The 20,342-nt window shown below is 35.7% G+C and overlaps 1 long non-coding RNA gene across 1 annotated transcript; it reads left to right on the top strand.

Moving 5' to 3' along the window:
- Positions 1–6,189: 6,189 nt before the first annotated feature.
- Positions 6,190–6,716, top strand: LOC127107050 (uncharacterized). The gene is made up of 3 exons (XR_007795619.1): positions 6,190–6,313; positions 6,405–6,478; positions 6,586–6,716. It is a non-coding gene; the product is annotated as an uncharacterized LOC127107050 (long non-coding RNA).
- Positions 6,717–20,342: the final 13,626 nt, after the last annotated feature.

Here is a 20,342-nt window from a genome sequence, read left to right as displayed (position 1 = left end):
CTCAAGTGAGAGGACTTCAGAAAACAACATAAACCAAAGAAAATCACATTGTATTGCAAGATCTAGATCAAAAAAGTTTAAGGTTCTACCTCTGAAATGAAGCTTCAAGTAGCACGAATCCTTCAAGATCTTGATCTGCTTTTGCTTTTGAAGTGTGATGGTGATGATAGGTTAAGGAATTGAGCTTTGAAAATCAACTAATGATGTTGAATTTCAAGCTTGAAAGAGAAAGAGAAAACTGAAAATTCCTTTAGTGAGGGTTGGGATTTCAATTCAGCAGCAATTCAGATCTCCACTTGGTTGCCAATTGAATGAGAATGAACACTTATTTATAGCTGAAATGGATTGGTAAGCATGGTTCCCTCGTGTTAATGGGATTTGAATTCTCCTTGCATGGGCCCGTACAGGCGCATGTAAGACCCAATGATGGGTGCAAATCCTTGCTGAGCTCAACTGGAAATGAATTGGACGTGCATAATGAACTACATAAGCTTGCACATCAAGTTATATCATGAAATGCCAAAATGGTCATAAAAAGAAAGCTCTTCGAAACTCCCACATGGAAATTCCAAAAAAATAATGTGAGTAATGGTTCAAAAGCTCTTAAAATAAGGAACAAAAGTCATGTTGGGAAAAAATTCATTTGGAATTTGGAAATTAATGAAAACTGGCTGTGAAAGTTTGGTCACAAAACATGTTTAAGTCACCTTTGAAAATTTTCACCAAAAGCAAGCATCTTCAAGCCCTTCTGCTTCAATGATGTAAGCTTCAAATGGAAAAACCTCCAACATCAAAGTTGTATATATTTTCAAGATGATAAATTTAGACTCATATTTTGCATCATTTGGAGTTTTAATGAGGAAGTTATGGGCACTTCAAGTTGGGCATTTTTCAAATTCAATGACTTAGGTTCAAAGTGACCTATAATGTTTTGTATTATCAAATGTGTTTATTTTAGGATTATGAAATTTTGTCCAACATAACATTTGAATTAAACATCTTAAAATTTCCAATGCATTTGGTCTCACCTCAAAATCATAAAAATTATGGAAGTTAGGTCCTTGGGAAGTTGACCCAAAATTAGGGTTTCAGTCAAAATGACCTATAATGTTTTGGAATGAATGATGACCTTTCAAGTTTCAAATGGATTTTTGATGAACATGAAAGTTGTTCATATGGTTCTTAAGAACATTTTTTATCTTGGGTTCATCTTCATTTTACAACCACATCAAAAGTTGTATCTCAGTGATCTTCAGTTTAGTCACATGACTTGACTGGTCAACTCTTCAAGGTCAAACTTCCAATCTTGATGAATGAATGATTGAGGGGGCTCACATAGGCTCATATATGAATAAAATAATGAATTAAATACACTACGCCAAAAACTGGAATAGACAGCGCCCCTTAGAGGGCGCTTTATTACAAAAGCGCACTCTAAAGTGAAGAGAAAAAATAAGGAGCGAACAACTGGAATAGACAACGCACTTTAGAGGGCGCTTTTGTAATAAAGCGCCCTCTAAGGTGAAGCGAAAAAATAAGGAGGAGATAGAGGGACAACAATACAGGGCGCTTTTTAGAAAGCGCCCTCTAAGGTTACCCTTAGAGGGCGCTTTTAAAAAAGCGCTCTATAAGTCCATGTGCATTTCCAGTTTATAAAGCGCTTTTGGAAAGCCTTAGAGAGCGCTTTTAGAAGCGCCCTCTTAGGCCCCCTTTAGAGGGCGCTTTTGTAACAAAGCGCCCTCTAAAGTGAAGCCAAAAAAAAATGGAGGGACAACAATAGAGGGCGCTTTTGTGAAAGCGCCCTCTAAGGTTACCCTTAGAGGGCGCTTTTGAAAAAGTGCTCTCTAAGTCCATGTACATTTCCAGTTTATAAAGCGCTTCTGGAAAGCCTTAGAGAGCACTTTCATAAGCGCCCTCTTAGGCCCCCTTTAGAGGGCGCTTTTTTTCCACAAGCGCCCTCTAATGTCCCCTTTAGTAAACATTAAAATTATAACATACTGCGCGTTTTGTTATTTCACTATCTGTTATTAGCGTTCTTTTTCATGTTAGGGTTCTGAGGCGTTTTCCTTCCACCTCTGTTAGATCTACATGCGCGTTTCCTCCTTCTACCAATCAAAGGTACACGCTTTTCCCAATTACTGTTTTATGTTATTGCTTTGTTTTAGCTTTGCCCAATTTCTATTTTACCTTATTACTGCGCGTTTCCTCCTTCTACGTTTGTTTCGACCATGATAGCGGATGCACTAGGAAATTGACGGTTGGTTTTTAGTGACCATGATTGCGGATGCAATGGGTTATACGACCTATGAACATCTGATTTTGTGTCAACACCAGTATCATTAGAAACCTAGGTCCGAATGTGTTTGAACTCTTCTGAAATTGTTTTTTATTTATTCTAATTAGTAATGGATAATACATGGATGTCTTCCAATCGATTGTCGAGAGAGTACGAGAATGGGGTATCAGAATTCGTTAAGTTTGCCGTTGCGCACGCCGAAGACCCCAGTAGAATGATATGTCCTTGCTTGGGTTGTTGTTATGGGAAACGGGTTGACGCAGTTCAGTTGACATCGCATCTAATGAGGCATGGAATTGATCGAAGTTATACATGTTGGAATTTGCATGGTGAGAAAAGTAACGAGAATGTTGAACCGGGGGATAGTACGACCTATGCCTCAAACTATAGTGGCGCAGATACATACGATTGTGATCGAGTTGAAGAGATTGCAGAAGCACTTGAAGGAGATCTTAAGGATTGTCCCGAAATGTTTGAGAGGTTGGTAAGTGATGCAGAGAAACCTTTGTATGATGGTTGCACTAAATTCACAAGATTGTCTGCGGTATTAAAGTTGTACAACTTAAAGGCGGGCAATGGGTGGTCGGATAAAAGTTTCACAGAGTTATTAGCCCTTTTGAAAGATATGCTTCCTGAGGATAATGTTCTTCCCAATCGAACATATGAGACCAAAAAGATGTTGTGCTCTATTGGCATGAGCTATGATAAGATACATGCATGTCCAAACGATTGCGTTTTGTTTCGAAATGAGTATGCATCGTTAAATGAGTGTCCTAAATGCGGTGTCTCGCGATATAAGAACAAGTTGTCTCCAGCAAAGGTCTTGTGGTATTTTCCTGTTATTCCGAGATTTAGACGCATGTTTCGTAGTGAAACCGATTCAAGACACTTGACCTGGCATGCAGATGAAAGAATTATAGATGGAAAGTATCGACATCCGGCAGATTCACCACAGTGGTTGAAAATTGATAATGATTATCCTGAATTTGGAGAAGAATCAAGAAACCTTCGCTTGGCATTATCTACTGATGGAATGAACCCACACGGTATCCAGAGTATCTCACACAGTACATGGCCTGTGATTATTATGATTTATAACCTACCTCCATGGCTATGTATGAAGCGTAAGTACATGATGTTGTCTATGTTGATTTCTGGACCTAAACAACCAGGGAATGACATAGACGTGTACTTGAAGCCCTTAATCGAAGATTTAAAGATTTTGTGGGAGACCGGTGTGGAGGTTTATGATGGATATAGGAAAGAAAGTTTCAACTTGAGGGCGATGTTGTTTGGCACAATTAATGATTTTCCAGCATACGGAAATCTATCAGGGTATAGCATAAAAGGTCAATGTGCGTGTCCTGTTTGTGAAGATAAAACAGATTGGAAGCGCTTGGAGTTTGGTCAGAAGAATGTCTTTCTCGGTCATCGGAGATTCTTAAATTCAAATCATCACTACCGTGGATGGAGAAAGGCGTTCAATGGAGAGACAGAACAAGGCAGAGCTCCACCTATATTGACGGGTGATCAAATTTTTGAAAAGGTGAAAGATTTGGATACTCAGTTTGGCAAGCCTTTTGCCCACACACTTGTCAAAAGTGGGTGGAAGAAGAGGTCAGTTTTTTTGAATTGCCGTATTGGAAGTCCTTGTATGTGAGACATTTTCTTGATGTTATGCATATTGAAAAAAATGTATTTGAAAGTGTTATTGGCACGTTACTCAATATACAAGGAAAGTCTAAGGATGGCCTTAAGGCAAGAAAGGACTTGATAGCGATGGGAATAAGAACTGAATTAGGACCCTTGAAGAAAGGAAAACGAACATATCTACCGCCTGCTGCTTATACTCTATCTAGAAAGGAGAAAAAAACATTGTGTAAGTTTCTAAGTGAAGTTAAAGTTCCAGAAGGGTACTCTTCAGATATTAGAAGACTTGTGTCTATGAAAGACCTCAAGTTAAAGAGTTTAAAGACCCATGATTGCCATGTTATAATGGAACATTTTCTCCCAATAGGTATACGTTCTATTCTTCCAGAAAAAGTAAGAAGCTCTATAACTAAGTTGTGTTCTTTCTTCAAGTCAATTTGCAGTAAGGTGATCAATCCTGCGATCTTACCAATGTTGCAAAAAGAAATCGTTATTACTTTGTGTGAGCTTGAAATGTTTTTTCCTCCATCATTTTTTGACATAATGGTACATCTAGTTGTTCATCTTGTGAAAGAGACACAATTGTGTGGACCAGCTTATATGAGATGGATGTACCCTGTTGAACGTTATATGAAAATATTAAAAGGGTACGTGAAGAACCGAAGTCGACCAGAAGGTTGTATGGTTGAAAGATACATTGTTGAAGAAGCGATTGAGTTTTGTACTGAATATTTGTCTAATGTTCAGTCAATCGGACTCCCCAAGTCTCAGCTTGTCGAAAAGAAAGAAGGAAAAAATCTAATTGGAAATAAAATCGTGGCAGTATCAAGGGTCGAACGGGATCAAGTGCATTTGTATGTTCTGCACAATGAGAATGAGGTTGAGCCGTATGTTGAAATTCACAAGGATGTTCTCCGAGGTTTAAATCCCAATAGAAATGAAAATTGGATAGTACGAGAGCACAATCGATGTTTTATACCTTGGTTTAAGGATCATATTTATTCAAAGTATTATTCAGATCCCGCTTCAATAACAGAAAGGTTGAGATGCTTAGCATATGGTCCAAGTTTCCATGTTTTTTCTTATAGCGCATACGCGATTAATGGATACACATTTTATACCAAAGAACAAGATGATAAAAGTACTATGCAGAATAGTGGTGTCACCGTGGTAGCTGAAGCAATGCACATATCAAGTGTGAAGGACTTAAACCCCAAATTTGCAAATCTGTCGTATTTTGGTGTTATCGAGCGCATTTGGGTGTTTGATTATGAGAAGTTTCAGATTCCTATATTTGGTTGCAAGTGGGTTGAAAATAATAACGGCATTCGAATGGATAAGTCAGGATTTTTGCAAGTGGATCTTAATAGGGTGGGATACAAAGATGAGTCTTTTATTCTAGCCTCTCAAGCTAGACAAGTGTTCTATGTCAATGATCCGAAAAGTACGAAATGGTCTATAGTTCTTTTTTCCAACAAAGTAATTGATGAAAACACTGGAGATCAAGGTGATATTGATGTTGAGATTGAATCGTTTACCAGAAATGATCAAGATGAGAATATTATATCAAATGATTCATATATTAGAAATGATCATAATGAGGGTATTTGGATCAATCCAACCGTCCGTGTTGTTAAGAGACATGTAGAACATATTCCAACCAAGAAAAGAAAGAGAACTTAGTGAAAAAGGTACAGGTCAAATGATTTTAATTGTTTTCTTTATTACAGGTAAAATGACTTTTATGATTTTAATTGTTTTTACATTTGTCATCTGATTTTAATTGTTTTCTTTTTTACAGGTAAAATGATGATGCTGGATATTTGTTTAGATGGAGATGCTCTATTGTCGTCAAGCCTCATTCGCGTAGATGATGATGCTGGATATTTGAAAGTATCCCTCTACGACAATGGAACATGTCCATCTAAACATATATCAATTCTATCTTCAAAAGATAAGGGTTCAATGTTGGCAAGTTACATTGGTTTCCTTGTTCGACAACATATTCCGATTACATGTGATAATTGGAGAAGTCCGGACTTGAAGGTTGGCAAAGAAAAAATATGGTCGGAGATACAGGTACTTACCATATATTGTTATATGTTTTTTGTTGCATCAACTTTGCAGCCCTGTATTGTAGGCAGAATTTAGGACTTCTCAAAGTTGATTTCTTGTTACTTTGTCGTTCATAAAATACACCACTAAATTCTCTGCGTTTAATTTTTAATTTTTTTCATCAGGCTTGTGTCTCAATAGAGGATGGGTATCTACCTAAAGTTACTTTTGTAGTGGTCCAAAAGAGACATCACACCCGTCTCTTTCCTGTCAACCCCAAAGAGACCGATAGAAGTGGAAATATTATGCCAGGTTTTTTCAATATATTTCTCAACGCAGCTGGTATATATTATCATTTGAATTTATCACGTTTTGCTGATTTTGTTGTTCTAAATTGTCAAAGGAACCGTGGTAGACACCAGCGTTTGTCACCCTAGGGAATTTGATTTTTACCTTAACAGCCATGCAGGAATTCAGGTAATATTAGCTATGTCATTTAACTTTATGCCATTGTTTACTATTTGTTGCTCAATCGCCTTTTGACAGTTCTGTGTTATTTGCATTTGGACGTGTTCTTTTTGCAGGGGACTACTTATGCTGCCATTTGTTGTTTTGGTTGAGCCTTATTTTGTATGGATGTGCGATAGAACTACTAGACAGCTTTTGGATATACAGAACATGTTTGCCACCATGGGTGGATGGGCGTTTTTGTTTAGTATTGGTTAGAACTACTAGACAGCTTTTAGATACAGTGGTCACTGGGTGTTGGTTGCTATGTTTTATTCTCTTAATTGTAGTACTTTGAGAATATGTTGTTGTATATTGTTGATCAAAGAATCATATATTAATGTTGTATATATGGAGGATTAATGTTGTATATAAATGGATTCATGTTGTATATGTCAATGGATTAATGGTGTATAACATTGGATTAAAGGATGAAATCAATATGAATTTTACACTTTTGCAGCATGCGAACAGGTTACCAATTAAATATATATCCACTGTTTTTCAAACAATTTTTTTAAAATAACTAACACTTTAGAGGGCGCTTTGTCCAGAAAGCGCCCTCTAAACACTTTACATTGACAACTTTAGAGGGCGCTTTTTCCTGAAAGCGCCCTCTAAACACTTTACATTGACAACTTTAGAGGGCGCTTTTTCCTGAAAGCGCCCTCTAAACACTTTACAATGACAACTTTAGAGGGCGCTTCTTCCTGAAAGCGCCCTCTAAACACTTTACATTGACAACTTTAGAGGGCGTTTTTTCCAGAAAGCGCCCTCTAAACACTTTACACTGACAACTTTAGAGGGCGCTTTTTCCAGAAAGCGCCCTCTAAGGTGTCCCTTTATGGACCACTCCAGAGGGCGCTTTTTTCTTAAAGCGCACTATAATGTGGCCACTTTAGACAGCGCTTTCTCCAGGAGAACAAAGCGCTGTCTTTACCTATGCCAGCGCCAGATTAGAGGGCGCTTAAAAGCGCTGTTATAGGCCAAAATAAGCGCCCTCTTTTCCCTTATTTGGCGTAGTGATAGCTTCCCTTAATTAAATTTTATCATAGGTTAAGGTTGCTTCATGAGCAAGGCATAGTTGAAGCATAGTTGAATTAGGGTTTCCTTAGGAAACAATCCTCAAGCCCTTTGGGTTATCTTGATCAAATTGGCAAATTGAGATACTTGGAAGACAAATATGATGATTAGGAGCTTTGTGGACCATTGTCATGCTTTTTCTCATCTTCATCTAGCCACTTCATTGAGCTTAGGAGCCTCCTAGGAGCATGGGAGCACATGATCACTTGAGCTTCAAAACAAAATGAGTTAGTGACATATTTTATGATTTTGGTTAGTAATAAAAATCATAAAAGCAATAATATACAATACAAGCATGCTTGGTGGTCTCAAACCACTCACACAAGTCCCAACCCTAGGGTTAAGGAGCCAAACATGCTATGACCCTTGAGGCAATGCAATGAGCAATGATATGATGCCATGAGGGATCTTAGGGTCAAAATTAGGGTCTTACAGGGGAATGGTTTAAGTTTCATACCTTCTTCCACCATGTCTTGGGGTCAACACCTTTGTTGTGATTTTTCTATTTTTCACTCTTATTTTTCATGATTTTTCCCATTTTCTTTCACCATCCAAAAAAAAATTCTTTCTGATTTTTTGACATATACTTCTTATTTGTGACATTGTCTTTGCAATTTAATTTTTAATTTTAATTTTCTATTTATTTTCCCCCGATTATAGTCGTCACAAGAGTGCCCCGTGAACGTTTTAGAAAATGCGATACTTGTTGGATTTTTTATTGTTTTCTATGATTTCCTTTCATGGTTAAACATCGAACTTTGATCTATGGATTCGAAACTTCCCATGTTGTTATTCTATGATTATATTATTGATATATTGATGGTATTTCTCCATGTTTTGACTCGTCGCATACGACATTTCCATTGTTGTCAATATGTGCAAACCGACTTTGACCACATTACCTAGGGTTTTTCTTGCACTTCTCAATATCATTTTTCCTTGCACGTCTTTGCGTTATGTGACTTTAATTCGCATCCTCGCATCTCAATTTTAATTCGTGCACGCTTCAATTTTATTTATTTCGATTTAATTTTTGAATGTATTGTAAATATAACCCATGTGTTGCTATTTTCTTCACATGGCTTACTTATGGGCCTTCTTACAATGAGATTGTTCTCTTGCACTTACACTTCTCCATTTGTTTGTTGATTGGGACCGATTTAATCATTTCATTATCATAAATCCATATTCGATTAAATATACCCCCATTCCCATGACGAGTAATAATTTTACCATTTTTATTCCTTTGTTTGCTTGTTTGTTTAGCTAGTTCTAACACAAGAATAAAACCAACCCCTTTTTAAAAAAATCAAAAATAAATACTCGATCCAACATCAAGTATTTTCACAATAATCAAATCAATCCACTTTTATCCATTCCGTTTCTTTCAAACCATCTCACTCAAACCGTTTGCAATCGTTCATCAAATGCTTGATTCAGTGTTAACCATTTTCATCAATCACCATTTAGGCTATATGTTCTATCACTTATTTGAAAAAAAATCTAGGTAAACTGTAGGACTTTATTCTTAGTTAGTGGTCTTTTGAGTCAATTTCTTTTACCGATAGTTAATTTAATTGTTTCATAATTTTTAAGTGTCATTTCTATTTTTCACATTTTACGCTTTGGTTGTGTGTCTTTTCTGCCTTTCAGGTTCAAACAGGTAGTCAAGTACGATCAGATGTAGAAACCAAGGAGAAGCACAAAGAATCGTAAAAATGTTCCCATGTTCCAGTAGGCCTTCTACGGCCACCTGTAGCAACGGCTACGGGCCGTAGTAGGGAGTCCTGAATCAGATGACATAACTCATCCAAACAGGGCACACTACGACCACCCGTATCACCTGCTACGGGCCGTAGTGGAAGGTCTGGGACAGAAGCCCATATTCACAGAAGATAGTGTCCTGCTACGGCCACCCGTAGCACCTGCTACAGGCCATAGCAAGAGGCCTGGACAGAATCATTAGAGACAATGGCTTGCTACGGCCACTCGTAGCACCGGCTACGGGCCGTAGCAGACATGCGTGCGAAAAAACCCATTTTGTCTTTTCTTTTGTCAATCTTAAGTGAAAGGCATTTTGGTCAATTGGAAAGCTGATGTTATTGACTTTCGTGGATCTGTTTGAGGAGAGAGGAAGACTTTTCTATTAAAAAGGGAGTTTTTCAGACAACAAAGGGGATTTTTTGGAAAAGGAAAAATCACACGATTCAGAATTGGAGAAATCAAGGTTTTGGGGGAGACGAAATTTTCATGAGCAGAAGCAACTGAAGATCAAATTTCATCTAAATACTTGTAATGTCTACATTTTATATTTTGATTTCCTTGAATACTATGAGTAGTTAAACCCCCCAATGCTAGGCGGGATTTCCCTGATTTGAATCTGTAATGACTTTGAGTTTATATTTGCAATAACAATATTATTTTTCATAATTAATTTATTTTCGTGATGTGATTAATGTTTTCTCTTTCAGAATAATTGAGATTGTTATATGATTGTCAATTAGGTCGGATCGCCTTTGATAATGCTTTCATAAGATTATTCTACAGTAGCTATTACCTAGGATTAGGGATACCTTGTAGAAACCAAATTGTTCTTAATATAATAATGCAAAATTTCACCGGTTAATTTCTATGGACATAGAGATTATGTATGAATGGTTAAAGGTTTTCTCATTAAGGCATTAGGAGAAAATACCCTTAAGAATTAATATTAATTAATTGATATTTGTTGTTGCAATAATGACTCAGAATTATTACAGGGAGAAATCACACATATTCCCTAGCATATTACTCGTATCTTTCAAACCCATTCCATGCACTATTTATTTTACTTACAATTGTTTTTATATATTCGCACCAAAAATCCCAACATTAGCTTTTGTTTAATTGAACAATAATTGAAACTCAATATTTAGAAGCAGTCATTGAGATCGACATTCCGGAAACTTCCCTCATTATTACTACAAAGGCAAAATAGTACACTTGCTATTTTTTTGATCAAGTTTTTGGTGTCGTTGTCGGGGATTGCCAAAATATAGAGTTCAATTTAGCTAAGATAAAATTTTGTTGCTCTACAACTAAAATTTAATTTCTGTTATTTCATTTATTTCGAATTTTATCAATTAATATGTCTCTGATGTTTTTATGCGAGGTAAGGCCTCAGTTGAATTTCCTTTTAATGCAGAAATCGAAAGAACTTTACGTGCAAGACTCAGACAAGCTAGATTAGCAAAACTGGAATCAGACAAAGAACAACCCGTTGTTCATTCAGAGCCAGAAAGAGAGGTCGAAACAATGGGTGAAAACCCACCACCACCAGAAAGACTGTTAGGTGACTATGGAATGAAAAATGCACCGTGTGGTAGGCTAACAATTATGAACCAACCGGTGAATGTGCCAAACTTTCAGCTGCACCCCATCACTATTAATCAACTTGAGAGGAGACCTTTTTCGGGAAAAATAAATGAAGATGTAAATAAGCATTTACAAAGGTTTCTGACATGCGCACCACTCTAAAGATAGAGGGGCACATTGAAGAGGCAAAGAAGCTACAAATGTTTCCTTTTACCCTATCTGAAGATGCAGAAGAATGGTTATTAAAGCAATCTGATTTGTTTCAAGTTTTTCAAAATTATTTTTAGAGAAATCCAGTTAATCTTTTATAAGACCATATTGTTTTTTTATCATTTTCATATGTTTGGCTTTCGGCTGCATCTATCCATAAGATCTTGACATAAAGTAATTAAGTCAGATCTAGAAAGTTTATAAAATACCTCTTATGCATCTTATGAATTTGAGTCAGAACCAACTTCTGGTTCTGAGTTTGAGAATGTTGAAGCCACCAAAGCTAGATTGGCTTTTTCTTAACTCTTGTCAGCTTCTTTAGCATCATCAAGTTGATCCCATGTTGCCATGATACTTTTCTTGAACTTACTTATGAATTTGTTCTTCTGGATACTTTCCCTTTTGGCTTTGCCCTTATGAAGAACATGATAATTAGCTATGAAATGACCAGGTTTCTGACAATTGAAGCAGCCTTTCTGATCATCCTTGTTATCTCTGGAGCTTATTCCCTTGAAATTAGATCTTTTTCCAGAGAACCCCGTGTTCTTGTTAGCAAGATACTGGAATCTTTTTATGATAAAAGTCATTTCATTGTTATCAGAATCTTCATCAGAAACTTCAACATGAGTGACTTATTTATGCTCTTAAGTTTGAGAAGATTTCTCAGACTTCCCAACTGATTTCAAAGCTAGAGATTTGATTTCTTAGTAGGTTCTTCATATCCATTGAGTTGTAACTCATGACTTTCGAGATTACTTATTAGAATCTTAAGACTGATAATGTTCAGGTATTTAGCTTTATGAATAGCTATAAACTTAGGTTTGTATATGACAGGAAGACTCCTAAGAATCTTTTTGACATGATTAGAGGTGGTGTAGCTTTTGTTCATAACTTAAAGCCCATACACAAGTACTTGAAACCTTGAGGACATGGTTTCAATGTTCTCTTCTTCTTTCATTCTGAACAACTCATATTATTGAACCAGAAGATTACTTTGGCCTCTTGAACTTGTTGGTTTCCTTCATAGGTAGCACATAGAGATTTAAAAATAGGTTTGGCAGTGGAGTTGTCAATGATCTTTATATACTCAGAATGAGGCAAAGTATATACAAGAATGCCTCTCACTCTATGGTGTTTTCTTTAGATCTTGTTCTAAGCAGGTGTGAGAGTTTTTTTCTCAGAGACCATTTCAACACTATTGACTTAAATATCAATGTCATCTTTTAAGATATCTCATAGCTCATCATCAAGACTTAAGATGTGAGTGTACATATTGCTCTTCCATAATTCAAGTTCAGTAGAATATCCACTAAATGTTGGAGGTCTAGCATTATAGTTATTCTTTTTAGATGTACTTTGATCATTATTATTATCACCAAGAGGAGTAACCTCGCTAAATCCAGATTCACCTGACATAATCTTTTCTGCACCACTGTTAAGTGTTTAGCACAAATCTTGCTCTGATGCCATCTCTAGGAGAGAAAAACAAGAAATGGGTTGAATTGTGTTGGGTTTTTCTTCTTTAAGCCTTTTTAGCTTCTGCTTTTGAAGGTTCTTTATAATAGTTTGAACACAAGATTTAGAGTCTAACTCAGAAAACTAGTTTGACTTTTGAATGACCTTATCAGATTTTGAATTAGAATTTGATTTGGATGATCAAAGTTGACAGTAGCAGATATTTAAGTATAGAAGCAAGAAAGTAAAAGCAAGAACACAGGCAGTTTATCTTGGTTTCTCTCACAACCTGAGAGTAGTCTAGTCTCCTTCTACTTCCAAGGGATTTCCAATATAACCAAATTTGATTACAAATACTCAAGCATACAAGCAAGAGACTCCATTTGCTTACACACACAAGTATATACTTGTTTTCTTAAACCCATAAGTTTGAGACTTCCTTTCTCAAGCCCACAAGCTCAAGACTTCCTTGCTTAAACACACAGGTCTGAGACTTCATTGCTCTAGCACACAAGATAAAGACTTTAAATGCTCAAGCACTAAAGTAAGAGACTTCTAACTCTATAATAAACTGTTAAGAGATTTGGATAACAATTGAACTTGATATATAATTAGAGATGTAGACAAAATACAACTTAGAAAGACTCTAAGACTTAAGAACTTCTAAAAAATATACAAGTGTTAAGATGTTCTATGTCTAACAATATTGAAAAAGTAGCTTCTCTTTGATTGTCAAGTTTCAGAGTCTGTAGTAGAGTTGTATTAGCGCTTAGTTATCTTCTTCTTCAGCCCTTTTGCTCCTTAAATAGAGAAGAGAGAAAAAATATGTTAAATACTTCCACCAAAAGGTTGGTTTTGCTTTTTATTTGATTAGATACATCAAAAAGCACCTTTTTGCAAGATGAATTATCTGTTGAGGCTCAGGCATCCAAAAAGAGATTTTTTTCTTAAATCTTCATGTTATCAAAAAGTTTATGAGTCTATCAGAATTGCCTTGGTAGAAGAGCTTCTACTTCATAGGCTGACTTTCCTTCAGACTTCATTCTTAAGAGGCTGACCACATCAAAGTCCTCATCTTGACTTCTAAAGCTTCAGAGTCTGGATCACCAGAGGCTGACCACATCAGAGTCCTCATCTTAACTTCTGAAGCTTCAGAGTTTGGATTACCAAAGGCTGACCACATCAGACTCCTCATCTTGACTTCTAAAGCTTCAGAGTCTGGATCACCAGAGGCTGACTTTCTTTAGAATTATTTTCTTCAAAGTCTGAATCTCCATCAGAGGCAGAGTCTTCAGAAGTGATCTTCAAATCCAGAGTCTGATATTCAAATTCAATTTCCTCAAGATTTTATTCATTTGTTCTTAATGATATAATCATGCAAAGTTGAATAGATGTTAGAATACCCGATTATTATATAAATAAATTTATTATCATCAAAACTCAAAAAATATGGTATTAACCAATTTTATTCGTAACATTTTTTGCACTCTTTTAATAAACTCACTGTCTCCCCTAATTTTTTATCACAAAACAAGTACCCCTTATGAGACATTGTTTTCCAGAGCACCTGCCGGTGATATAAGCCCTTCTTCAACATCATGGCTTTTACTTAATCCCAATCTTGAAAGCCACCTCAACAACTTTGCCTCTTGTCATACATCATTTCATATGGTAGTCAGTCTCAATAGCCACCACAATAATATTTTAGATCGATCGTATTTTCTTATTGTAAGGAAAAACTTCACCTATACAGAATGAGATCTCAAGTCAACAATCACGTATTAAAAAGAAAAAAAACCTACCAACTATTAAAAAAAAGTAGAAAAATAGACAACAAAAAAAAACCATAATGAATTAGAATTATTATTTATCAATAATTTATACATCACAACAAATTAAATAAAATGTAAAACAAATAATTTACATACTTAATATATACACCAAAGTCAATAGCATCAAAAACTCGAACAGAGAGGTTCATGTCCATCTCAAGAAACTAGAAAAAACCTTTCATCTCCATCCATGTCAGTAGTAGCAACTCCCAAGAAGAATAACTCATTCAACAAGAAAGACAACCCAAATCTTGGGGAAATATTTTATCCTTACGTTCTCGTTATTAGTAATTTCCCATGCTTCTATTAGGTACCTAGACATGTGTTCAATAATGGACTCGTTAGTGTCCCTAGAAAACTTAGTAAACTTGGGGACTTTCCACCTAGGGGTAATTCTGACTGTAGAATATATTCAGACAATGGTGATGTGTAAAATGGCCTATAATGGTCAACATTCGCGCCATGATTCTTTCGACCATGACTGCTAGGTTATTGCCTGCCGACATATCATCGCGTCAAATTTGATGTATGACTTCATCAGCATCTTGATTCTTATTCACTATCACTACCCTTGGTTGTCTTTCCCTTGGGATTGGTGGCTCAGGCCCTGGGGTTTCGACTCCTAGTCCCCGATTTACCACGTTCGCCTAGGTTACGTTTCTTTGGTTTATTTGGACTTGGTTAATGGTGGGATCTTCTTTGAAGGACATCCCATGATTCTCTATCACCCACTCCCTCTGGGATGTCGAGGAGGTTGCGGAACATCAAAGAAGTCAGCAATGCGCATCATCTGTGTTGCCATCTGTTGGTTTGTTTGGATAGTGTTTTGGATCAAAGGGTTAAATATTGTATTCATTTGGTTCGCCAACATTTGGATCATCTCATGGTTACTTTCGTCTGCCTGCTGCCTTATTACTGCCACAAAATGGTTGGTAAGATTGGACGTTTTGACGGGAAGTCCCATCCCTAATGGTTGACTCATTCTAACCATGTCATTAATGGCTGAACCAGATCCCTGTAGTGGCGAAATCATGTTCACCACTGGTTATGTAAACGTTAATGTTGTATTGTGCAAACTTGTCATCATCGAAGTTGGCATGCCATAAGGCTGTTCGCGACCATTTAAAGGCATCGATAATCCAGGCATATAAGGCCTGAATATGTTATTCTCCACTGGAAAGGGAGTCACTGGTGGATCTTGTGTCCCTACATAAGACAAAATGGGTCCACTTTAGGCAATCGACTGCGTAGGCGTCGTATTTGTCGTGGATAGTACAAGTTCAGTTACAGATCTTGTGACTGTAGTTCCCCCTGTCGGAGATGACAGGGGTGGTTCTCCATTATTTGGTGGATTTTGACTATTTGGTGGATTTTGATTCATCATCCTCCTTACGTATCCTCTTCCTAGTCTTTCCTCGTTGTTTGTGGCTATTTTGCCACTTCTAAGTCTCATGCAACGAAGTCAGAGAGATAGTAAAATGAAGAACAAATACACAAAAAAAATCTAAAAGAAAAAATGTTTTTAATAATAGCACGGTCCCATTGGACGTGCCAATTTGTTTACAGTGAAAATTGGTAAACAATCTCTGATCTCCAAAAAATGGTTTATTTTACCATACCAACTAGTGAATCCTAGAACATGTGCTTTTGTTAAATATTTCTTTTGAAAGATTATGAACACTTCGACAATGTTCATAATTTAAGAATGTTGTTTTAAAGTTCAAAAGAGTAGAATGCAAAATGTGTAACGGAATTGCAATAAAAAAACTTTAAAGTAAATTGCAGTAAGTAGGAATAATGGATAAATTGCGAACAATTTCAATTAAAATGAAAAGAAGGTGATTCACACGTACATTCTCAATAATCTCATTTCTCATATACACTTAGATATTTTGAGTAATTTATGAGTATTTGTACAATAATTAAACACACAAAAACCCTATACACTAAGACTCCTATTTATACTAAATCAAAGATAACTGCTATCAATGGTCTTTCCTCCAGAAAACGACAAGTTTTTCTTGCATGTCTTCACTTCGCCGTAACTTTACACACGTCCTTCTTAGATAAATGGATAAGGACAAAAGATAGTTATAATCCTTATTCAAAATTCAAAATCTTTCTTCAAAAACAACGTCAATATTGTTTCTGTCAAAATTGCGGTCTAAACAGAAATATTTATAAGTCTAAAAACCAACATTTCCGTATAACACAAAAATCTTTTCGACAAGATTTCCCTCTTCGACAGCAATTCCTTTTTTTTGTCGAAGTTGAAACAAACAATATTTATTTTGCCCATTATATTTAATCCAACTTTAACTTTAACGTCGAAAATCTCAACTAACACTATCACCACTCCATACGCCACCATCACCCACACGGACCTTCAAACCACCTTGCCTCACAATCATACTCATCGTCTCTGCTTTTTACAATCGCCGAAAATCACCCCTTCGGATCCGACAAACTCTTATGAAACCTCCAAACATCCATCAGCCTTTAGATTTTGACTCCCTCAAACCTTTTCGTTTCATCCAACTCAGGGTTGTGAGTAAAAACATGATGGTCACTTTTTGTTAGTCGATGAATTAAATCCATTCAAAAACTACTTTGGAAGCCATAATTCTCAAGCCAAACCTTCGATGTATGGAGTTGAATAAACAAAGTTACAACTCAGAATTATTCCTGCTATCAAACTCAACACTCCTTTTATGATGTAGTACTTGATACATCTAGCCTAAACAAGTGGAAATCAACATTACACACTCATGAACAAACAACTTAGATACGATGGCCTCACCCCTTCAACAACCGCAACAGCATGAATGAGCAACTATACGCGAGCTGGAGCATATTATATGTTGTGAAATTTCAATTTTTGATGCTGCTTGTGTTTATTGTTTTGGTGCCAAATTATTGTTTCGTTTGACAGAAAATTGACGGATCCGTCTGGCGTTTGCAAGTTGGTTAAACGATCTGAAGATTCGGGTTTTCACTTCTATGCGAGTATGTCGTATCGATGAACATTGTTATTGATTCGTGTCAACTATTCAGCATCTCGGTAACCATTTGATTGAGTTTTTTTTTACTTATCATTTAATGTACATTTGCAGTGTGTTTTGGTTAATGAGGTCATAATTTTCGATTTCAGTATTTGTTTATGAGATTGTTGCAGTGTTGTTATTACTCTGAAGTATAAAACTATGGGATTGATTTTGATTTAAAGTGAATTTAATGTTAGATTCATTGCTTGAATGTGTGGGGATAAGTAATAAAATTTTGAAGTAGAAAAGAGTTGGATGAAATCTGTCCATCATTTTTAATGTTGGCTTGCACTTTGTTTTTTTAGAGCTAAACACCTGTTTTAATGGTGAGAAAAGAAGAAAGTCAAATCGTTTATTTATGTTATTCATTTTCATTATTATTGTATATTATTATTATAAAAGTGAATTTAATAAAAGTGTTGGGTTTTATTATGAACATTAGGTCTACCAAAAATCTTGACACCCTCTCTATACTCTAAATGACAATATTCTTGTTGGTGCCATTCATTTCTCTTCGTTACGTTTAAAATCGTATTTTTTAATCCGCGGATTCGACAATGTTATGTCGTTACGCCGTTGAGATTTTGATACATTCATTTGGTATTTTCACAGTGTTTCGATCCTTACGTAAGACACTTCGATTCTGTTGTCGTTATGTACAAATCGGCTATGAGCACATTGTGATTAATTCGCTTCAATCATATTTTTAACTGACTTTGTTTTAATTAGATTAATTAATTAAAATTAGTTTAAATTAGTTAACTTTAATAATTAATTTTAATTATCTTGAATATTTAATTTAATAAAATAATTTTGATAATTAATTTTGATTATATTAATTAAGTGGTTTAATTAAATTTTAATCAATTAATTGATAATTAAATATTGATCGATTTCTTCCACTATCACAATTTCACAATTATTTTCAAACCAAGCTCATTTAATATCTTCGATTCAAAACCATCTCAAAATCATTTTATAATTCAATTCATCGTAAACACACATTTAAATCTCGATCCAACATCGGGTAGTTTAGCCAAATCAATTCAAAATACCTAATTGCGATTAAACACCATTTTACTCGAAAATGAAAAGAGGGATGGTTTCGAGCCTTCGACTCCTCTCCTCAATGGTTTGGGTACGAGTTCCCTTACTCGATTAGTCAAACAATTGTCATTTCTTTTAAAATTTTCTAAACCAATTAAATCAAACTATTTTCATAATAAAGTAAATGAAAAAGGAATATGATTTAGAGCCTTCGATTCCTCTCCTCTAATATGAGTTTCTTTACTCAGTCATTCGAGTATTCGTCGTTTATCTAAAAACATCAATCGTATGCAAACTCATTTTCATGACAAATTAGATGAAAAAGAGATGGTTTCGAGCCTTCATTTCCTCCTCCCGAATACTTGGATGCGAGTTGCCTTACTCGACCATTTGGGTATTTGTCATCCATTTAAAACACCTTAACTATTCAAATCTTTTTGCAATTAAGAATGAAAGGGAGATGATCTAGAGTCTTTGATTCCTCTCCTCGATTATTTGGATAAGAGTTGTCTTACTCGACTATCCGAGTGACCGTCATTCAAATAAAACTTCCAACATATTAATCCAACTTGTCACCCCCGTGTGATCAAAACTCTTTTCAAAAAGAACATTGTTCAATCCATTCTAACACGCATAACAAACTAGTGCTTAAGCCTCCGCCGAGAGTAGACAAGACAATGTTTAGCCTTTAGAATGCAATCTAAACAGTTGTTCATTAAAAGACACCAACAAACTGTAGTTACCTGAATTACGAATGCTCTAATTTTCTTATTGCACTATAAGGATACGTAGGCACGAGATTGTAAGATCTTGACGAGCACACTCATAAAAAACCTTCATTTTCTCCCTTTTGAGGTTTCCTTTCATTTCTTTTTTCAATCTTTCTTATCTCTCGAAGAAAACAAATAACATTAGCTAACATTCAAATCACAAATTAGACTAAAAGGTTCCCAGTACAACAGACGTGAGGGGTACTAATACCTTTCCCCTGCGTAATCGACTCCCAAACCCGAATATGGTTGTGACGACCATTATTCTATTTTTAAAAGGTTTTATCGATATTTCTCTATTCCTTTTTTGGAACAAATAAAGTTCGGTGGCGACTCTGCTCGAATCATTTTTCCGCGATCATTGCGAGGGATCGTATTTTTTGAGATGCGAAAGCTAGCGACTCTGATGGGGAATACATGCTCCAAGCAAGAGAAAGTCAAACCTAACTTAGTTCAATTTGCGTTTGAATGTTAACTTTGTTTGTTTGTTTTCTTTATTATGTTATTATTATCTCCTTGTAATTGCTATTTTGTGCTTCCTTGCTCTAACCTACAAGCTAAAGACTTCCTTGCTCAAACACAAAAATCTGAGACTTCTTTCCTCTAACACACAAGCTAAAGACTTCAATTGCTCAAGCACTAAAGCAAGAGACTCCTGACTCTATAATAAACTATTAAGAGATTTGGATAACAACTACACTTGATATACAATCAGAGGTGTAGACAGAATACAACTTAGAAAGATTTTAAGACTTAAGAACTATTAAAAATATACAAGTGTTAAGATGTTCTAAGTCTAACAATATTAACAAAGTAGCTTCTCTTTGATTGTCAAGTTTCAAAGTCTGTAGAAAAGTTGTATTAGCGTTTGGTTATCTTCTTCTTCAGCCTTTATGCTATTTAAATATAGAAGAGTGAAAAGAGACGTTGGGGACTTTCACCAAAATGTTGGGTTTGCTTTGTACTTTATTAGACACATCAACAAAACACGTTTCTGCAAGAGAAATTATTCGTCGAGGCTCAGGCATCCAAGAAGAGA

Source organism: Lathyrus oleraceus, chromosome 7 (assembly GCF_024323335.1).
Source record: "Lathyrus oleraceus cultivar Zhongwan6 chromosome 7, CAAS_Psat_ZW6_1.0, whole genome shotgun sequence".
Taxonomy (NCBI): domain Eukaryota; kingdom Viridiplantae; phylum Streptophyta; class Magnoliopsida; order Fabales; family Fabaceae; genus Lathyrus; species Lathyrus oleraceus.
Note: the sequence above shows the minus strand (reverse complement) of the source record. Positions and strands in the feature narration are given on the sequence as shown.